The 21,231-nt window shown below is 43.5% G+C and overlaps 1 protein-coding gene across 8 annotated transcripts in view; it reads left to right on the forward strand.

Annotated features, from left to right (window-relative positions):
• The window catches only part of CSGALNACT1 (chondroitin sulfate N-acetylgalactosaminyltransferase 1), a 457,921-nt gene that overhangs the window by 107,422 nt on the left and 329,268 nt on the right, over positions 1 to 21,231 (forward strand). For 2 of the 8 annotated variants that reach the window (XM_066574135.1, XM_066574136.1), the window contains exon 3: positions 12,215 to 12,334. The exons of the other annotated variants lie outside the window; for them this stretch is intronic. The gene's annotated coding sequence lies outside the window, so the exon portion shown is untranslated. The remainder of the gene's footprint in view (positions 1 to 12,214; positions 12,335 to 21,231) is intronic. 8 annotated transcript variants of the gene reach the window in all.

A 21,231-nucleotide genomic window follows, 5' to 3' on the forward strand; every position in this document is an offset into this window, starting at 1 on the left:
GGAACTGAAGCAAACGGAAAGATTTCCATATTCCCACCCCATTGATTTCAATGGATTTAAAAAAATAAATTAAACATTTTATTTTTTTACTATCTTTGTTCCAAAATCGGAACGGAGAAATGGAATTATGACCTGAGTACTAAACGCACATGTGAATAGGCCCTTAATTGGTAATTTTTTTGGATGGCTTAATTCTTGCAGTGATTGTAGAAAAGTTGCAGATCCACCAGCACAGCCTCTGCAGCTCTACAGCAAAAATTAAATTGTCTGACTTTGATTTTACGAGCTGACCAATAGCAGAAATTTGAGTGACTGGTGAACGTCTTTTTACATGTGGATGATTTGTTGCAGAAATTCTAGGGCTTATGTATCTGAAGGGGGTTTGTAAAATCAATAGACTTGCTGCAGAAATGGCTCAATGCAGATGTAATGGTCCTTTTACAGGGGCTGATTTTTAGGCCCGACCGTTACCTCAAACACTTGTTCTCCCGACAGTTGACTTGTGTAAAAGGACCAACATTTGGCTGATGAATGAGCAAACTCATGTGTCAACTGTCCGTTTAGTTTCAGCAAGCATAAATATGCTTGGCGATCCACCGTATATCTCAGCATGTAAACAGTGCTGTAATTACGATAATCTGTCCCCATAAACTAAATCTTGGCCTATGTGAAATAAACTAGCACCAATTGACATTCATTTTCATTGGCGCTCATTAGATTGAAACAAGAACTTGACTAGTTTAAATAAAATTTCAGTTGAAGACCTTTTTGTAACAAATCTACTAGGTTTGTTAACTATGGTGTGTCTAAAAAAAAATGTCCCTCCCACTATGTCTACTCTTCACCGATGCTGATAAAGCATTTGACAGAGTGGATTGGGAGTTTCTGCAGGAAACCCTGTGACAAATTGGCCTGGGGTCACATATGATGCTATGGGTTTCAAGCCTCTACGCGTCTCCATCAGCCTCAGTGAGGACCAATGGTCACATCTCCTCGCCAGTTGAAATCTCAACTGGTACGAGACAAGGTTGCCTGCTCTCGTCCCTTTTTGTACTTTGCCTGGAACCCTTTCTAGGGCATGTCGGCGCCAACCCTAACATATCAGGGATACAGACGGGAGGGTCCGTGCACAAAGTAGCAGAGTATGCAGATGATTCATTGTTCTTTCTCTCAGTGCCACGTGTCTCACTGCCCAACTTAATAGCCGAAATTAGAAGATATGGCCAATTATCCAACTTCAAAATACATTATCAAAAATCCGCTGCACTAAATATTTCCCTACCTCAACCCTTACTAGAACACCTGAAGGAGTTCTTCTCATTTTGTTGGGTCAAAGAACACCTAAAATACCTAGGTATATACCTAACCGCAGAGCTGAAGGATCTTATCTTAGCTAATTATCCGGCGTTACTAGGGAAGATTAAAACTGACTTTTTTGGTAGGTGTTCGGGTCCTGCCAAATAATACAGGGACAAATGCAAGAATATGCATTACGATGTACTCTTCCTCCCTTCTATTCTGTTCCTTTTTAGATTTTGTTTTCCCTTTTTGTTTGCTTTTTTTTTTTTTCCTATGGTGTTTTTCCATTTTACGCTGTTCTAATGTTACGCCACAGTCATCGGTTTAAAATCAGGAGGTTATCCTTCACTATCACGAAGATAGAGAAATAGAGAGGGTGGGTAGGGATTGGGCAGAGGTGTGGGGAGGAATGGGTTGTAGATTGACCTTTAATGAGGGTCTTCTTCCCTCTTCACAGGGGTTGCAAAACTTGGGACCAAGCAGTTCACACTTGCAATACCATATGTAGTACCTGAATGGGCCCACCTCTAGGGGTTTATTGTATGTGCTTTAAGGTTTAGCACTTGTCTTAATCCAGTTGGGGAATTTTGTACCACTGTTTGGGTTGCAAGTGGAAAATTTTATAAATAAAGAATTTATTTAAAAAAACAAACTATGGTTTTAAAAAAAAAATTTTTTGCCTTCCTAGTTTCAATGCTTAGAGCGACAAAGGTATGATGCATGCAAAAGTATGCATTCACCAGAAAAAAATCTAACAAAGTAACCTTAAAGGTTGTGTTTTTGATGGAAGCAAAATCTCTTCTGCCTGCCCATATTCCTTCACGTTCTGAGTGTGGTTATTGGCTTCTTTATTGTTACTGTAAACAGCATTCACTTATGACCTGGTGACTCAGGCAATAAATATACATGACCTGTAGCTCTAACGTCTTTGCCATGTGTTCCTGCATGGTAAATTTTCAGTATTTTCTCTGCTTTCATTTATTTAGGCAGTTTTAAAATGGGTTTACTGTTATATGTATATGGCATGATTTTAATTGTTTATGTAAGATTTTAAATTTGGACAGCTTGAATAGCTGGCTGTAGATATACAGGGTGTGGCAAGTCTGGACACACCCATTTTTAAAGGGATTTTCAAGTACTCCTCATATGGGTGGCCGTGGAGGGACAGAGTGTGTGTATAATGAGGGAATGTGTAGAGTCTCTCCAAAACTTGCATTAGAAGAGCAAGAAAGTGTATTGTAAAGAAACGGCACAATGCATTACTAATTCTTTTTCAATATGGGAAGCGTAAGAATGCAAACAGATTTTTAGATGCTATACATGTCACTCTAAGGACCTTCTACACAGGCTGATAAATCATTTTGATTCGTGCAATCCGATACTCTTATCATACAGTGCACGCCCAACTGAACAACAAACAAGAATTTGTTTGCTTCTTGTTCATTCAGTTTCTACATGGATCAATCTGTTTCTGCAAACAAACAGGAAGTATCACTTATGAAAGACTGCCTGTTTACTCTGCATGGAGGTGGGTGGACCAGAAAAATCCCCGACACTCGCCACTGCCATTCACTAGTGATGCTCATTCCTGTGTAAAAGCACAGAACAATTGCTGGGACGACTTGTTTGGCATCTGCACCCGGCAGGTTAACCCGTATAAAGGGGCCTTAAGGGTGCGTTCACACGAGTGCATTAACGGCGCGTTTTTGCGCCCAATCGTATAAACGTGACCATCTGAGGCATTGGTTTCCAATGTATTCGTTCGCACGGGCGATTTTATGGCGCGTAAAAACGGCAACCCGAAAAAACCCGGAACATTCGCGACCGAAATACGCGCCAACGCATATTCGATGGCCGAAAAGATAGTTTGCAAAGTAGGAACAAACGATAATACGCTTTCTAGCTCTGGTCATGATCGCCGAAAAACGTTCTTTCCGGGGATTAAACGCTGCGCCCATGCGAACGTAAATACGCCTATGCTCGTGTGACCGCGCCCTAAGACTGTGTGGTTACAGGTCAGTCATGAAAGTACAACTTTTTTTATTTTGGTACTAAAACCCGCTGTTTTAGAATGTTGCCTTTTCTAGATATTGGACATATTCCTTTGTATCAATAGATACTGCTATGTCCTGTTCACTCGGGATACCTGGAGATGTTCTAGGTTACTTTTTGAATAATTATATTTTAAACTATAATTGGGCTCAGATCTTAATAGGAAATATGTTCCAGAAAATGAATGTCTGGAAATTACAATACCATTGAAAGCAGAAAAAAAAATTGCGACTAAAGTGCAACCTAAAGGACGTACACATGCGCAAAAGTTTTTAGCTCAACCTCTTTATTAGTAATACCAGCAAGTAGACTTGTTTCTTCAGTAATTGCTGGGGAGATACTGAACACATATTTGTGGCAAAAAATATACATAGACTCAAGTATTTAACAATGAAAACGAGAGTGGGAAATCAAGTTGAAGATGGATTAAAGAACAAATATGAAAACACTAAGTGAGAAATAGGATCGCTTAAACTCATGAATACATAAATGAATGCGGATTTGTCAAAAATTAAATGCAGCTTAGTGCATAGTTTAAAAAAACATGTGCTAAAAGCAATTAAATCAGTCTAGATACCAGTCCTAGAAAACCAAGAACTCTATAAATAAAAGTAACAGACTATAAATGAAGCAATTTTTTAAAAATCCAAATAATTGCTGTAAAGTAACCAAAACCCGCCTTCAGACACTCGGTGCTTTCTAGGGACACTAATTCCTGGTCCTGTATAACTATATGTATCATCTTAGTGAGAAGTGGGCGGTCTTTCAGTGCTGCCCAAGTGTCCACAGATTTCTTGTGAGATTACATTTCCCACAAGCACTTTGCTTCTCCTCTCCTGTGTGCTGCTGTCATCCAATCAGTGAAGATAAATGGGTCATCAGATTTATGAAATGGTCTACAAGATCAACTGTCATTGTGGCCATAACCAATCACAGACCAGCTTTCATTTCTACAGCTCTTGGAAAAAGCTTCACTGCAATTGGTTGTTAAAGGATTTATTTGAAGGTATGTCCAATGGTGCAGGCTTTGCTGCTGTGGAATATGCAGCAAATTTTGGTATGGACTTTTCCACCATGGTAAATTTGCACCAATTCCACTGTAGTGGCTCAGAAGGTCCTCCAGAATGGCCACACAATCAGTCATGTCACACTTTGTGCTTCCACAAGACATAAAGTGCCATACATCAGAGAAACCTTGTTTTCCCTCTTCTTCCTAAGCTTAAAGCTTGGCAACAGCTGGCTGCTTATTGGCTGTATATCATGCCCTCACTGATTGGTCAAGGGGGATGGTGAGAGCTCAGAGTGGGAAATTGTATAGTGAGCCAGTATGCTGAGGGGGAGTAGAAGATAAAGTGCAGGAATAAGACCTGTAGTGAAGGACTTGTTGAGTAGCCTGCAGAAAGTCATCGGAGGGAGTCGTGTAGGAGGAGGTCAGAAGAGCAATCGGCTACAACACGCTATTTCCAGCAGGGAAGCCAGGATTCATCAGCTCCCTAGTCTGCCAGCAGTGGGGAGGAGAGCAGCTGGGACCCGTTCCACTAAAACAGTGAGTTACATACAACCTGCTGAAATCAAAGCCAGGGATAGTCAAAATGCCCATTGTAAATCTCAACTCAAATAACTGCACCACTAACCTGGGAATTTCTACTGTGTAATCTCTAGATCCAGTTAGCATTCAAGAGGATACTGTGTTCATTCAAAATTCAACTGTAATACAATGTGTTTTTACTGCATAACCAATTGCTCTGCCAAATTTCTGCAAGACTGCTATTGTTATATTGCATTACCAAGTTCAAGCTTCAGTAAAACTGTGCATTTCCAGTTTACTAATCAAAAGCTACCAGGAATCGTGTCGAGCTATTTCCGCCATTGACCCTTATAGTTCCGGATGAAGTGCTGGCGTCACGTGACAAACCACCATTCATTATAGATGGAAATATATCTATTTGTGCCACTGTGCTGTGACAGAATAGGTAAACTTTGCCGCCATTGTTGGGAGAGATTGCAGAGCCACCTATGACATCCATCTTGCAATCCCTGTGGTCTCCCCCACTTTAGCGCATCTTGCTCGACCGCTGCTCTACTACATTTTTTTTTAGACCATTCTATAAATCTATTTCATTGTGTACAGTTAGTGGTAACAAGAGCAACGCTGACAGTCATGGCACTGAGCAAATTTACTAGTGTTCAAATGTAGTTGTTGTCTTACACTCCCCACAAAACAATTTTAAATTAAACCTTTCTATCTGTTCATATATATAACAGCCAACGTGGATTTTTCTAACTGTATGGCGAGAAACTTGCATGAGATTTGTGCATTGTGCGACTCACAAATCTCACACAAATGTACCCCATTCTTTGGAATAGTCATATGCGCAATACAGTGTGAGGAAACAATTGCTGCATGTCCTATCTTTTCGCGTTCTGTGGAAAGCATCGCCCATTGTTTTCAATGGGACAGTAAAACACATCGTACACTGTGCAATGTGAGGTTTCCCAATGAAAACAATGGGAGACACTTGCCGATCCTCTAATGCGCCCAAAAACCCTGCCAGAGCATCGCTGCATCACAGAAGTGACAGGAGGCGTTTTTGACAGAAACTCCTTGCATCGGTGTGAAAACAGACATTGGTGAGTGCAATTTTGTGCTGAGTTTTTTGGCCCAAGATCACGCTCGCTGGTGTGTAGGCAGCCTTAAAGTCACAATAGAAATCCACTGCTGAGCTGCAGATTTCTGCCACAGCTAGGCAAATGTAGAATCTGCATATGGATTAATCCCTTTACATTGGGGTCGTCTAATAGGATCATTTTGCATATCATATTGAGGTGTTTTCTGCAGGAATCCTACAAAGTCCAAAAGAACCAAAAATTATAGCTTGCTCCATCAGGTGTTTTTTTTTTTTTTGGGGGGGGGGGGGGGGGGAAGCCACACTTCTGTGGCATTTCTTTGGGCGCCTTTTATGCTAAAAACCTGCTGGAACTAGCGGTCTCCAAATAGTGGGCCAGATAGGTTTTTGGTATTTACACATCCAACAAAAGTACTTAATTGCCCTTTTATAGATGAGACATGCCTTTTTTGTAATGGCTACTGTCACCCATGTACAAAGTGATAGGCTGGCACCCATTAAAGTATATGTGACTCGCTGGCTTACATTTAGGTTATTTTCAATCCATTTCATATAATATTCGGTGGAAAAAAAAGAACAAAACTGTACTCTCCCAGTAGTAAACTAAAGATCCTTCTGATCGGACTCTCAACTGTGACCCTCCAATAGTATCAACTGTGTTTTGCGTTGCCCCAGTCATCACAGCAGATGCACCGCCTCCCCCATTAATCACAGTAGGCCCCTTCCCCACTTTTATAAAAAAAAAAACTATTCTAGTTGCCATGATGACCTTGTTCAGCCGGCTCTATTCTTGGACCTGCACTGATTTTCAGAACATAATGGTGTATATATAAAGCATTTAAACTCTTTGCGTAGAGACTTCTAGTACTGAAACACCTTCTGAGCAAAGCCCATTCCAAGAATTGGCATTTCAGATTTGGCCTTTATTTTTTTTTTGTAAGTGTGTGTGTTAGGCTAAAGTCAAATGTCTATCTAGTTCAGCCTATCACCTCCCCAGTGTTGATCCGGAGGAAGACAAAAAAACAATGCGGTAGAAGCCAATTTACCTCAGTTTGTAGGTGCCTAATACTTCAGTATAACTTTTGTGAACTATTTTTAACACCCCTGTGCCGATTCTGAGCTATTGGGTTATACTCATACATGGCAGACTAGTTCCAGAAATGTCTGTGAAAATCCATTCCATTAATCTGAATGGGTTATTTTGGTTTATAGTGGTTGTCCCATGTCTAGCTGTTTTGCTCCAGTTACATATATTGTGCAGTGCCCTGGGCTGGTATTGGGAGATGAGTTCCATTCATTTCAATAGGACACAGCCTGAGTACCATCCCAGGCCACTGTGCAATGTATAGAGCTGCAGCAAAACTGCTAGAAATGGGACAATTGCTCTTAAGAATCATAGAATGGTAGAGTTGGAAGGGACCTCCAGGGTTATTGGGTCCAACCCCCTGCTCAATGCAGGATTCACTAAATCATCCCAGACCGATGTCTGTCCAGCCTTTGTTTGAACACTTCCATTGAAGAACTTGCTACCTCCCGTGGCAATCTGTTCCACTCATTGATCACCCTCACTGTCAAAGTTTTTTTCTAATATCTAATTTGTGTCTCCTTCCTTTTCAGTTTCATCCCATTGATTCTAGTCTTTCCTTGTGCAAATGAGAATGGGGCTGATTCCTCTGCACTGTGACAACCCTTCAGATATTTGTAGACAGCTATTAAGTCTCCTCTCAGCCTTCTTTTTTGCAAGCCAAACCTTCCCAGATCCTTTAGCCATTCCTCATAGGACATGATTTGTAGACCGCTCACCATCTTGGTAACTCTTCTCTAAAAAAGGACAGACAAACTGGAGCAAGTTCAAAGTGGGGTGCCCAGGACTAGACAAAGTATTTCAGATGAGGTCTGACTAAGGAAGAGTAGAGGGGGATAATTACCTTACATAATCTAGACGCTATGCTTCTCTTAATACATCCCAGAATTGTTTGCCTTTTTGGCTGCTGCATCACATTGTTGACTCATGTTCAGTCTATGATCTATTAGTATACCCAAGTCTTTTGATTTACAAAAAAAAATAAAAAATTTTATTGGTATTTTTTCATATAGTAAATCAACAACAGTTACAAGGTACAGGATACAGTAACCAAAGATAAACATGTATGATCCAACAAGCAAGGGGGAGAGCACACTAGGATGACACACTGCAGCTGTGGGAAGTAAAGTGCGAATTATAACTACATAAAACAGTATCCCTGTCCCAGAACGACACCCCCTTCATTGGAACCTAGTTGGGTTAGGTTATTAGCGAAGAGAGGGAATATCATCGGTGTTTATAGGATAGAGCATACTATCAATCCCCTTACGCATCAGCGTGGGGATCATCCTCTGCACCAATCAACCAGACAACTATGGGGAGAGGAAATATGTAGGGAAGGAGGGGGGGGCAAGGGAGGAGGGGGGGGGAGGATCCCAGAACCATAGTCTCCAATTCATTCGTTCCATATTGGTGAGTCTCTCACCGTCCACCACATGGACCAAACCTGGCTAAATTTTTCATGTGAATTTTTGGACCAGCTGTATAGTTCCTCTATATTGTAAAGGTTGTCCACTCTCTCTCTCCACTGTCTCGTAGTGGGAGCCGTTTGTTGTTTCCAGAGAAATGGTATCAGGGATTTGGCTGTGTCCAGGATCAATGCTACCATCTTGTTTCTCTGTGGGTGAAAGTATTTAGAAGGCTTCCAGAGGAGTACCAGCTCCGGTGACACTTTTAAGTTTGGTGAAATTAGATGTATTATCTTTTCTACTCCCTTCCAAAAGGGTGCCAGTATCGGGCACGACCACCAGAGGTGTAGGTAGGAGCCCAAGTGGTTTCCACATCTCCAGCAGGAACCATCAGTGGTAAGGCTGTGATCAAGTAGCCACTGTGGGGTCCGATACCAGCGAGATAGCAGCTTGTAATGTGTTTCTTGTGCGAGAACACAGGGAGATAACCCAAAGGCGGTTTTTAATATCGTTTTTACCTCACTTGAGGATGGCGTGATTCCTAGATTCCTTTCCCAAGAGCTCAAGAAAGCTGGTTTGTAACGGGAATTGGGGGCGACAAAGTTCTTCAAGTAGGAGATTTTCCTAAGGGACGATTTAGTGTTCTGTAATGCCTTCTCGAATGGGGTTAAGGGTCTAGTAGATTTATATCTTGTGAGGAAGGCTTTTAGCACCCCTTCCAGTTGTGCTTGTTGTAGAAAGGAGAGTCTACCCTCGGGGAGGAGTCTCCACAGTATTGTAGACGGGGGTAAGTGTGCCAACGGATATAAATCCGACAGTAGCAGGGGCGCAAACCTTCTCCAGACCGAGGATGAGCTCGGGTCTAAAGGTAGTTCGAGTGTTTTAGTGATAATGCACAACGGAAGTATGGGAGAAGGAGATGGGGCTAGATCTTTGTTTAACTCATCCCAAACCGCGCAGGGGCCTCTAAGGAGAGGGTTAAATCCTTTGGCTTTGTATCTGCTTTTAGAGGGGAGCCACAGGTCTTCCAACAGTTGATCTCTATTGTAGCCTTCCACTAATGTGGTTAGCAGGCTGTCTCCATGAGGTTGGGATAGATCGACCCAGTATCGAAGTTGGGTGGCGCGATAAAAGTCTAACAGGTTTGGGAGGTCAATCCCACCCTCTGATCTCCTCCTGACCATCAGACAGTAGGCCAGTCTTGGCCTCCTCCGCCTCCAAATGAATCCCGTGAACGCAGTGCGTAGTGTTTTGAAGAAACTGGTCGGCAAATGGATCGGTAACATTCTGATTTTATACAGAATAATAGGAAGTATGTATGATTTAATAATGTTTTTCCTGCCGAACCATGACACAAATGGTATATCATAGTTCTTTAGGAGACTTTTGACCTGATCTAACAGTGGAATGAAGTTTGCACCATAGAGGTCTTCCGCTTGCCGGGATAGTTTGATACCCAAGTAATCAATTGAGGAATTCGTCCAGTTGAAGGGGGAGTTGGCTTTCAATGCGTCAGTCTGGACCTTTGGAATAGAGACATTCAGAGTAGTCGATTTTGTGTAATTGATTTTGAAATTAGAAGCAAGGCCGAATCCTTCGAGCACTTCCATTAGCCTAGGTAGGCTCTTTTGGGGGTCAGTTATTAAGAAAACTATATCATCCGCAAATGCTGCTACGGAGAGCACATGTTTGTTGATATGGAGGCCTCTGATTCCAGCGTCCTGTCTGACCTTAAGCAGTAGTGGCTCCAAGGCCAGGACAAACAGAGAGGGAGAAAGGGGGCACCCCTGCCGAGTACCATTTTTTTATGTCGAAGGGAGGGGAGAGAGTGTCATTGATCTTAAGCCTGGCGTGTGGACATGTGTAGAGAGAGAAAATCGCCCTGATGAACTCCAATGGGAAACCAAAGGAGTGCAGGGCACCCTCCATATATCGCCAGTCTACCCTATCAAACGCCTTTTCTGCATCCGTGCTTACTAAGGCTAGTAGTATTCTATGGCGTTGTGCGTATCGTGCTGCGTGTAGCAATCTGATGCAGTTATCCCTCCCCTCCCTTCCACTGACAAAACCCGTCTGCTCCCTGTCTATTAAAGTTGTCATGAAGGGCTCCATCCTTTTTTGCTAGGAGCTTAGCCCACAGTTTCATGTCTTGATTTATAAGAGAAATCGGGCGGTAACTACCGCACAACTCCGGGTCTTTGCCATCCTTATGAATCAGGGTGATGTGCGCCTCCTGAGATTGTCTCGGCAGGGAGCCCCCCCCCCCCCCCATCAAATTGTTGAATAACTCTGTTAATTTAGGTTTTAAAAAGGGGAGAAAGGATTTATAATACTGGATAGGTAGGCCATCGGGGCCTGGACTTTTGTTGGGCGGACACGACGCAATTATCTCTTCCACTTCTGACTGAGTAACCTGAGCCATTAGGGTGGAAGCATCTGTAGGATTGATCCTAGGGATGTCAAGTTGGCTAAGGAAGTTACTTATCGTGGTAGAGGGGTCGTAAGGGGGGTTGGGTGAGGAGGAATCTCTTAGGTTATAAAGGCTGGAGTAGTACCGCTGGAATTCCTTTGCAATCTCGGAAGTCGAGGTGCAAGTTCTGTTGGTGGAGGTTTTTATAGCGCCTATATGATTTTTTTTTCCGTGCTTTTTTAATTAAAGAGGTCATCAACTTACTACTTCTATTGCCCTGTGCGTAGACCAAATGCTTTAGGTGTAGTTGTTTTTTATTAAATTTGGATTCCAACAAGCGCTTCAGGTCTGTCCTCAGGGAGGCAAGATTATCTAGGTTTTGTTTTGTCTGGGTAAGCTTCACAGCCAGCTCCATCTTAGCTATCTGCGAGAGCTTCTCGTCTATTTTTTTTTGTGTGCGTTTTTTAGCGCGGGAACCTAAGGCTATTAGAAGGCCTCGAATGAAAGCCTTATGTGCTTCCCACACAATTGGGATTTTTGAGTCGCCCGAGGAATTAATATCGAAGTACTCCTCTAACAATTTAGATAGTTGTTCTCTCTCTTCATTGGAGTCAAGTAGTGACGCATTGAGAGACCACCTCCACTCCCTAGCAACTGGGTGTGGGTCTCTTATGTTCAAGTGAACCGGTGCATGGTCAGAAATTGTCATAGAGTCAATTTCTGCCTGGATCATAAATGAGAGGAGGTCGGAGGAGACCAAGACATAGTCCAGCCTTTGGTATGACGAGTGAATTGCCGAAAAGTGAGAATAGTCCCTGGTGGAGGGGTTCAAGGTGCGCCAGGAGTCTATCAATCCCAATTCCTGTAGGCTCTTACTAAGTTTTCTCAGCCTTCTCTGGGAGATTTGAGATCTACCCGAGGAGGAGTCCAAGAGCGGGTTAAATGTAACATTGAAGTCGCCTGCTAGGACAATTTGGCCCGTTGCGAAGTGTTTTAAAATTTCTAATTGTTGGAGTAGCCAGGGTATCTGATCTATATTAGGGGCATAAATGTTTGCGAAGGTCATTTTAACATTGTTTAGTGTACCTCTTATATACAGGACTCTTCTCTCGCCGTCCCTGTATTGGGCCTCTTCAACAAAATTAATTGTTTTATGAAAAAGGGTTGAGACCCCTTTAGAGGCCGACGAGGGGTGAGTGCTGTGAAACGCTTTAGGGAAGTGTTTGCCAGGGAGGGAGAATACTTTAGTTCCTTTATAGTGCGTTTCCTGTAGAAAAAAGTATTTTTGTGTCATACCTTTTTGATGAGAAGTGCGAGGTTATGTCTCTTGCAGGGGGAGTTGAGACCTCTGATGTTGAAGGAGGTGATGCGAAGTCCCACCATGGTTACGTTCCTAGACTACGGCGAGAGAGAGTGGACAAGTGAGAGAAAAGTAAACGTGGAACCAAAGCAGGTACCAAGAGGTAGATTAGATGGTAATTGGATCCGGTCCTTTGGGTGGTTCCGGTGAACTGGGTGGCTGGTTGTACGAAGTTCCGGGGGAGCTGGGGTGCTAGGAGGAGTACACGAGGAATGAGAGGGAAGATAGGGTAGGGAGGCCGAGGGGGGGTAGGATGGGGAGACAGCACAAAACAGTAACGCGCTATAAGTATAGCACAAAACACAATTTAACTTAACTTATGCAGCTAACTTAGTGCTTTTGTGCAGGCGAGGGGGAGGGAGAGCCAAGGGGGCCCAATCCCCTGTCCTGCAATTGGGCGGGCTACTGAAGTCTCGTGGGGTCAGTGACCACGACGAGAGTTCAGAGAAGTAAGTACAGCCTGGACGGACCAGTAGCCCCACGGCCCCTGAAGAGGCAAACTAAACAGTAGTCACCGGACCAACATTCCAGTGATTTGTAAATAAAGTAAACCTACTAGACGGAATTTTAAACTTAAAAGCGTAAACATTCCTGACAAGGCAATTTCTGGAAAACCAACAGTAATCTAGTATATGATGGAGACACTCAATCTTGCAGGGCAGATGTTACAACTCCTCTGACATCCTCTCCCCCACTTACGTCCCCCGAATCAAGAGTCCAGGAAGAGAAACAGCAGCTCCTGTGCTACGGCGGTCACAGCCAGGGAAGGACATCGGTAGCCTTGGTCGACTGACTGCCAGACGAGTTCAAAGTTCCATATAAGGTTCGAGTCGCTCTCTAGTGGGCGATCAAGTTGAGTCGTCTCTTGGTTTTTTCTTTTTCCCCTTTGGGGATTTAGAGCTACCTGCTACCATCCACGCTTCAGGACTCTCCAGCTGGTGGAATTGGGGTGGGTCTGGCAGTGGCTGCCAGTTAGGCAGCTCAATAGGGTCAATCCCAAGGGTATTCCAGAGATTCTGTAGGTCTTCGTTAGTGCGGATATTGATTCTTTTGCCCTTATAGAAGCAACTCAGTCCAAAGGGAAAGAGCCATGAGTATTTTATGTCCATAGACTTGAGCGCTTCTAGGAGTGGGCGAAGCATGCAGCGCTTTGCCAAGGTAGAGGGGGCGAGGTCCTGATAGATTTGTATCGGGGACTCTGCAAAGCACACTTCTCTGTTGAATCTTGCGGCTCTCAATATGGCGGCAGCTTCTGGGAAGGCAAGAACCCTGCAGATGATGTCGCGGGGGCTCAGATGCATTCGGTGGGGGCCTGAGTGCTCTATGAATCCTCTCAATACAAATAGGACTGGCTCTGTCTGCCCCTAGAAGTGAAGCAAAAATTTCTTTCGCGATCTTTGGCAGATTCTCTGCAGTATGAGATTCGGGTAGTCCCTTAATACGCACATTATTGCGGCGGTTTCTATTTTCAAGATCCTCCTGCATCAGGAGGGTCTTGTTGAGGTAAATATGCTGCTCCTTTAAAGCCTGCTCCAGCTGCATGGAGTGGGTAGTAGTGGCTGATATAGCTGTCTCCAGCTCCTCCACTCTGTGCCCCATCTGTCTAAGATCCCCCTTGATCTCAGCGAGGTCAGTACTTATGGGGCGCAGAGCATGTGCAATCAGTTCTCTCATGAAGGTTTTAGAGACTGTCTCCTCACCTTCATCCTCGGAGCACGTCTCCTCCTCCTCTCCCTTGCTGGGAGCAGCTATTAGTTCCCTCGCCGGCGCCATCTTGGCGGGGGGGGGGGCGCGGGGACCGGGCAGATCTTTCCCTAAAGAAGCGCTGCATCTCTGCTTGCCGTTTAGCCGCTCGAGGTGTTCCCTGCAGGTTAGTACTCTTTTCTTTCGTCGGTTTGCCCATTATTCCGTCAGTAGGTTGCTATTTGGGGTCAGCGTGGGTGCTTGGTCGGAGGAGCGCTTCTCTCAAGCGGCCATCACGCTTGGCGCCCAGGCTCCGCCCCCATACCCAAGTCTTTTTCACATGTGCTGCTGCTTAGCTCAATTCCTGCAATTCTGTATGTGCTTTCTTCATTTTTCTTGCCCAGATGTAGGACTTTGCATTTCTCCTTGTTAAATACCATTCTGTTAGTCGACGCCCACTGTGCAATATCTTTTTGAATACTCTCCCTCTCATCCCTTTCCCTAAGCCACATTCAGATTTATGGGACAGATTCAGATATTTTGGCAACAAAACTGCTGCATGTGAATTTTACTCTCATACAGATCTCAACTAATAACGAAAAGTTAGATGGGTGGCCAAATATTGTCCTTTTTGTATTGGAAACAATTATTGATGGCATTAGCAAGTGTCTGACTGGTAATGAGTTTATGATCCACGTTCTGCATCATTTCTGTTGTATGCCACATGATTTTGCTTGTCTTGTGTGGCTGAAGCTTGTTGCTTGCTCTACAATTTAATTGGATTTTGTTGCACAAAGTGAATTACATTTCAAAAATGTAAGTTCATCACATTATAGGACAAAAATGGCAATGTTTAAGAGATCATTGTTACCATAGTGAAATTGACTGTTCATTGACTGTTTTAGCCAGTACTGGCTTTGTTTGCATCCCATTAGGAAATCTCACTATTTTTGCAGTCAACAATGGCTTTTATGAATGCTGTGTAAAGGTTTGGGCATTATAGATCTCAGAGGTTGCTTCAAATAAGGATGAACTTTTTAAAAGTTAGCTGATAAAATGAGCGGTTTTATATTAAGGGATATTCCACTCTTCATTATAAAGTAATTCTTTTGGATGATTAAACTTGGTTGAAGGGGTTTCCAGCACTACAATATATTGATGATCTATTCTCAAGATCACCTTTTAAAAAAAAAAAAAAAAAAGACAAACAATTTGCAATGGGGTTGAGTACTTTTTTTTTTTTTTTTTATTGCAACTGTATTTAGTTATGAGAAAATCTAAGTGTACCATCATGGAATTCTATGCTTTTATGGATCAGAACATTAATTGGCCTTTAAAATTAAGAAAATACAATTTCAGATGGACACATGACAAAAAACAGGCCAAAATGTAGAAGCATTGTGTGAAAAAGCACACCCTTAAAGGGGTTGTCCCGAGGCAGCAAGTGGGTCTGTACACTTCTGCATGGCCATAATAATGCACTTTGTAATGTACATTGTGCATTAATTATGAGCCATGCAGAAGTTATAAAAAGTTTTATACTTACCTGTTCCGTTGCTGGCGTCCTCGTCTCCATGGTGCCGACTAATTTTCGCCCTCCGATGGCCAAATTAGCCGCGCTTGCGCAGTCCGGGTCTTCTGCAGTCTTCTATGGGGCTCCGTGTAGCTCCGTGTAGCTCCGCCCCGTCACGTGCCGATTCCAGCCAATCAGGAGGCTGGAATCGGCAATGGACCGCACAGAAGAGCTGCGGTCCACGGAGGAAGAGGCCATCTTCAGCGGTGAGTAGAGAAGTCACCGGAGCGCGGGGATTCAGGTAAGCGCTCCGGTGAGCTTTCTTTACCTCCCTGCATCGGGGTTGTCTCGCGCCGAACGGGGGGGGGGTTGAAAAAAAAAAAAACCCGTTTCGGCGCGGGACAACCCCTTTAAGGCCCATTTACACTGGCCAAATGTCATGCAAACGATGCCTAACATTCGCCCCTGTGTGTACTCTCTCCATGCTGTCACACAGGAGTGAGTATCGCTGGCTCACTCAGAGCGACCAGCAGTGTGCTGGGGCGGCTGGAGGAGATTTCACTCCTCACTCTCCTCCGCCCCTCTCAATTTACTTAAAACAGCGGCTGTTCAGTACTGAACGGCTGCTATTTACACTGAAAAATCATCGTTCAGGATTTTAAGCTACACAGCTGAAAGCTGAGCCAAGAAAGCTGGGTAAAAAAAAGCTAAACTCATCTAGCAGGCGCCGTCCGGGTCTCTCGTGCTGCTCTCTGGAGCTCCGGGCAGGCTTCTGGGCACTTGTCAGCCCCGACAGAGCATATCTTGATTGTAACGGGATTTGAAGACACACCGCCCCCCCTGCTTCCAGCAAGGGATTGCTCTGATTGGTTGAGCAAGCGTTCAAGGAACCAATCAGAGCAGTCCTTTGCTAGAGGCGGGGTCTTCAAACCCAGTTACCATCAAGAGATGCTCTGTCAGGGATGACAAGTGCCTGGAAGCCTGCCCGGAGCTCTGTAGAGCAGTACAAGGGATCCAGACTGTGCCTGCTAGGTGAGTAACGCCTTAATTTTTTTTTTCTAGTGTAGCTAGGGCTGATTTTCAGGGTAGGGCTTATTTTTCAAACACCCCTCCCCCTCCTCCCCCTTCTCCCACACACACCCACCGAAAATCAGGTTGCGTTTAACACTGCCAAAAATATGGTACCAAGTTGTGCTGCTTTTTTTTTTTTTTTTAAACCGCTGTCCATTCATTTCAATGGGTGATACACTGCTGCAAATGGCGAAAATAGAACATACATTGCTGTAAATGCTTGTGTGAGCAGCCCCATTGCAATGAATGGAAGTGTTGTACAGCATTTAGCGCAGCTGTTACGGCACTCTGACCCCCCGAGCGCCAGGTGGGGTGCCCTGAACTTCCCGCACCCCACTGTCCCTGCCTACTTGCCTCGGCCCTGGCTAACCCCAGGCGGACAACTGGACGGCGGTCCCTGCGCTGGCTAGGGACCTGGCGACTGACAAGATGAAACTACCTAATGGGGGGACAGAGTGCCGACAGAGGAGGCAGATGGAAAAAACCAACAGGAAAAAGACTGAACAACAGGTAACTAGAAGGAAGCTGACAGACAACTAGGGACTGGCTGAGGGAAACTGCAGACAGACTAACTAGATGCAAGCAGAACCAATAACTGGCAGTGAGCTCAGGTCACTGCCAGCCTTATAAACGAAAGTCTCCACCCCGGGGCGGAGAGTGGGAGGAGCCAGCTCCCCCACTACTGCACAAGAGAGGTGGAGGAGTGCGGGCGGCGCCCTATGGGTGGACACGCCCACGCTGCCGCACACCAGCCGCTCCACGTCGCCGGGAGAGCCCTGACGTCAGGGCTCCAGGACGCCGGAGCCGACGCCGGGGTGGCGCGCACTGACCGCGAGACCCTGCGCCACCCTGCATGGTAACAGCAGCGCTGAACACTTTACAAAAACGCCTGTGTGAGGGAGGCCTTACACCTAGCATAGGCTGACAATTAAAAACATTCATTGACAGTTTTAGCCAGTACTGGCTTTGTTTGTATCCTATTAGGAAATATCACTATTTTTGCAGTCAAGTATGGCTTTTATGAATGCTGAAAACGCAGCGCTAAACACTTCACAAAAATGCCTATGTAAGGGAGGCCTTACACCTAGCATAGGCTGACAATTAAAAACCTTCCTTATCCTGATGTTTACGGGCATATGCACTACACACACAAACCTGTTTTCAAAATCTTGGGACCTGTAGGCTAAGCTGGTATTCATGTATTGCCAGTTTAGTTAAACACTGCATGCATTCCTTAAGGAATGTTAGATATTTTGACCTGCACAGTACCCCTCTGATGAGAGGAAAATTTTGCCTTACAAATGTCAGAATGTCTATAAAATGTCTTATTGGATAAGTTTTTATTAGAAATATGTAGCATCATCCATGGTTTAAGTTCACTGCAAACAGAGACAGGGGGAAGTCCACCTTGAAATGGTGTTGCAGTCTACTCTCCACCTCTGAGGCTAATAAACATGGACTCCACAACCCTCCACCCTCCTAATTGATTTGCCATGCATCATGGATGCGTAGTGTATATTATTTTACTTTCCTGTAACTTGCTGAAATACTGCAGTTTTACAATCTATTGATTCATGGGGTGTGCTTAATTTTTCACACACTGCTTCTGCATTTTGGTATTGTTATTGTTAAAGGGGTATTCCAGGCAGTTGCTATTTGATGACTTATCCTAAGGTGTGCTGCTCGAGATCCCTACTGATCAGATGATCCTACAGCCTGCTCTGAGTGCAGCGGTCCGACATCCACATCAGTGGTAAGAGCTCAAAGTACCTTTAGTAGGCTTCAGTCCTATTTAAATCTATGGGAGTGATGCCTTCTATTACACTTCCACCGCCTCGTTACAGTCGGGGCCAGAAATGTAATGGGAAGCATTGATTTCAATGGGTGTGAAGCCTTCTATTACCAATCTCTGACCACTGATGTGGACATCTGGCCCTGCTGCACTATATATAGTATATACAGTAGTAGAAAAAAAACACTGGTTTTATATATCAAGACAAAGGAAAAAACAAAACAAAAAAAACCACACACCTGGTTCTCAGAAGGTCTTAAAATTAGTTTTAAGAACTTCTGAGAACCGTGTGTGTGTGTGTGTGTGTGTGTGTGTGTGTGTGTGTGTGTGTGTGTGTGTGTGTGTGTGTGTGTGTGTGTGTGTGTGTGGTTTTTTTTTGTCTTGATATACAAAACCATAGTCTTTTTTTCTACTACTGTATATACAGTGTATTTAAACTAATCCATATAGAACTTTATTTTTAAACATGGAATAGAACGTTTGCTTTTGATCTCAAGGAGTTTATTTCTTGGCATTTTAAATATTGCAAATATTTTATGCTGTGCTGCACATGGAATATATCTACTCCAACCAGTTCCTGCCCACTTTTCAGATTATAGAGGGGAATGAAATATTTGATATATTGCAAATTAATACAATTTAGCACGCATGCAAATACGGTGACTATCCTTGCTGCTGCCCTGATGGGATTTACCAGTGCAAAACCATGAATTCTGATTTGCACCATGATGTCAGTATAAACTGTAAATTTATGGTAATATTGCCAAGAGCAATGATTAGTGTTGCATATTATTTTTATGCAGGTTGGGAAACTCTATCTTTGATTTGTTTTTAATTACCTTTCTCTCCAGAGATTGATTTTTGGGATCACGCTAGTGGGAAGTAAATAAAATGTGTTTTACAGAGATTGCTTCTCCGAAGAAAACAAAAGTTGTATTTTGCCTTTGGATATCAGTATGTTTGCACAACATTGTCGCATAAATGTCACATTTGCATTCTTTTTATCTTAATAAAAAGAATTTTGGCTTAATTTGATTAACATATCAATTAGTGTTACACTATAAGTAAATCACCCAAGCAAGTACAGAAAGAAGCAGATGCTTATTTGAAGTAGCAGCTTTTTATAAGGACCTCTTCTTCTTTGTGTTTTTGTAGTTTTCAAAGTTCTAGCTAGGGTTAATAGAGAAAATGTGGTCTAATGCAATTCATTGTATTTTTCTCTTAATTTCTCTACATGGTTTCTTTGGAGAAAGTGAGGCTATTGCAGTAAGAACAATGGCACTTCAAAGAAGTTTTTTTTTCAGTACATATTACCATAATTTTTCGCTCTATAAGACGCACACTTTTTTTCCCTTCAAAGTAGGGGGGGAAAGTCGCTGCGTCTTACAGAGCGAATGTGCGGAAATGCGTTGGGATCGCCGTTCTTCTCAGACGATCGCAGGATTAATGCGCGACCGCGAACAAATGTGTGATCAGTTACTAGTTTTCTCTCCTCCCTGTTGCCACCCATACGTACTGCTGATTGGTGGTGAGCGTCGGCGGGAACTGCTGCTGCTCCCCGCCTCCACCAAACTGTTCCTTCCCTTTCTCCTGACACGCACAAGCGCCGGTGTGACACAGAGCTCCGGTGTTTCAGACCTCTGCTGCTTCTTAAGCTCCATTGCACGGTACTATCCGCTGCACTGTCCCTGGGTGAGTTCAAAATATTTTTTCCCTATTTTTCTAAAACGGGGGTGCGGCTTATCGTCCGTTGCCTCTTTTAGAGCAGAAAATATGGTACTTGGTTAAAATCAGTGGTCTTCTTTGCCCTCGTAATTAGCGTGTGTGGTGCATATGTTATCAACTTTAGCTGATGATCTATTACTGCTAGACTATTTGGGCCAGTGGTAATCATTCCCTCACACAAGAGCTTCATATTCATTTAAAGGAAATGATTTCTATATGTTTTCAGGGCTGGCTCTGTGGACGTTTGGGCTATCGTCTCTGTGGCCACGTTTTCGATGTGTAAAGATACATGTGGCAGTAAAACTGCAAATATATATTATATAATTTTTACATTATTTACCAGATGTTAAAATGTGTTCACTTATGTGGGCATCAGTGAAATAAAATATACTTGGTATTCCAAAGTCTCCCTAGTTGCTCCTCGTGTACTAGAGAAGCTTTTAGCATGACAAACTAAAGCTCCAAGTTTGACCTGAAAAATGGTGAGGATATGCTGAGCGTTGTAATGATGCCACGCAGTCTGTCAGGATACACAATGACATTATGACTCACAGGTAACCTCTGTCTGATTGGAGTTGTTACTTTTTTGTGTCTTCTATCTGATCCAGATCTTAATAACTACTTACAGCTACATGTGATTGTTCTCAGCAAGAGAAGCCAAGTAATTTTGTTGATTGATACCTTTTTAATGGCTAACAAAAATACATGATGATACGGCAAGCTTTCAAACCTACTTGGAGGTCTTCTTCAGGCTTAATAGAATAGATCCAAAGAGATATATAGATATATTTCCAGCTACTTACCGGTAATACCTCTATAAAGAATTTCCACCCATTTATCTCTGGCTTCTCTAAGAGAATCGCACAACATATGTCAACTGAAAATCTCACTACGGATACTAATGATCTACACTCTGCCTGCTAATTATAAAATACACTGTGCCCCTGAATTTTATCATCTTTTTCTTCTCTATCTGGGCCTACACCATCATAAAGACTTCTTCCAGCAAGACTTTTCTGCACACGAACTCCCCATTCTTTTGCCACTCACATTGTCACAATAAAAAGCTCCCCTTTTTGAGCTGCTGCCTAGATACAATTAATGACCTGGTTGGTCTCCTCGCACATTACAGTGCATGGCCCAGCAGTGTGAGCATCTTCAATCCTGCTCTCCTGTCTCCTTCTCTGGTTCCTCTGACTCTGAGGA

The sequence above is a fragment of the Eleutherodactylus coqui genome, chromosome 7 (genome assembly GCF_035609145.1).
Source record: "Eleutherodactylus coqui strain aEleCoq1 chromosome 7, aEleCoq1.hap1, whole genome shotgun sequence".
NCBI classification, from domain to species: domain Eukaryota; kingdom Metazoa; phylum Chordata; class Amphibia; order Anura; family Eleutherodactylidae; genus Eleutherodactylus; species Eleutherodactylus coqui.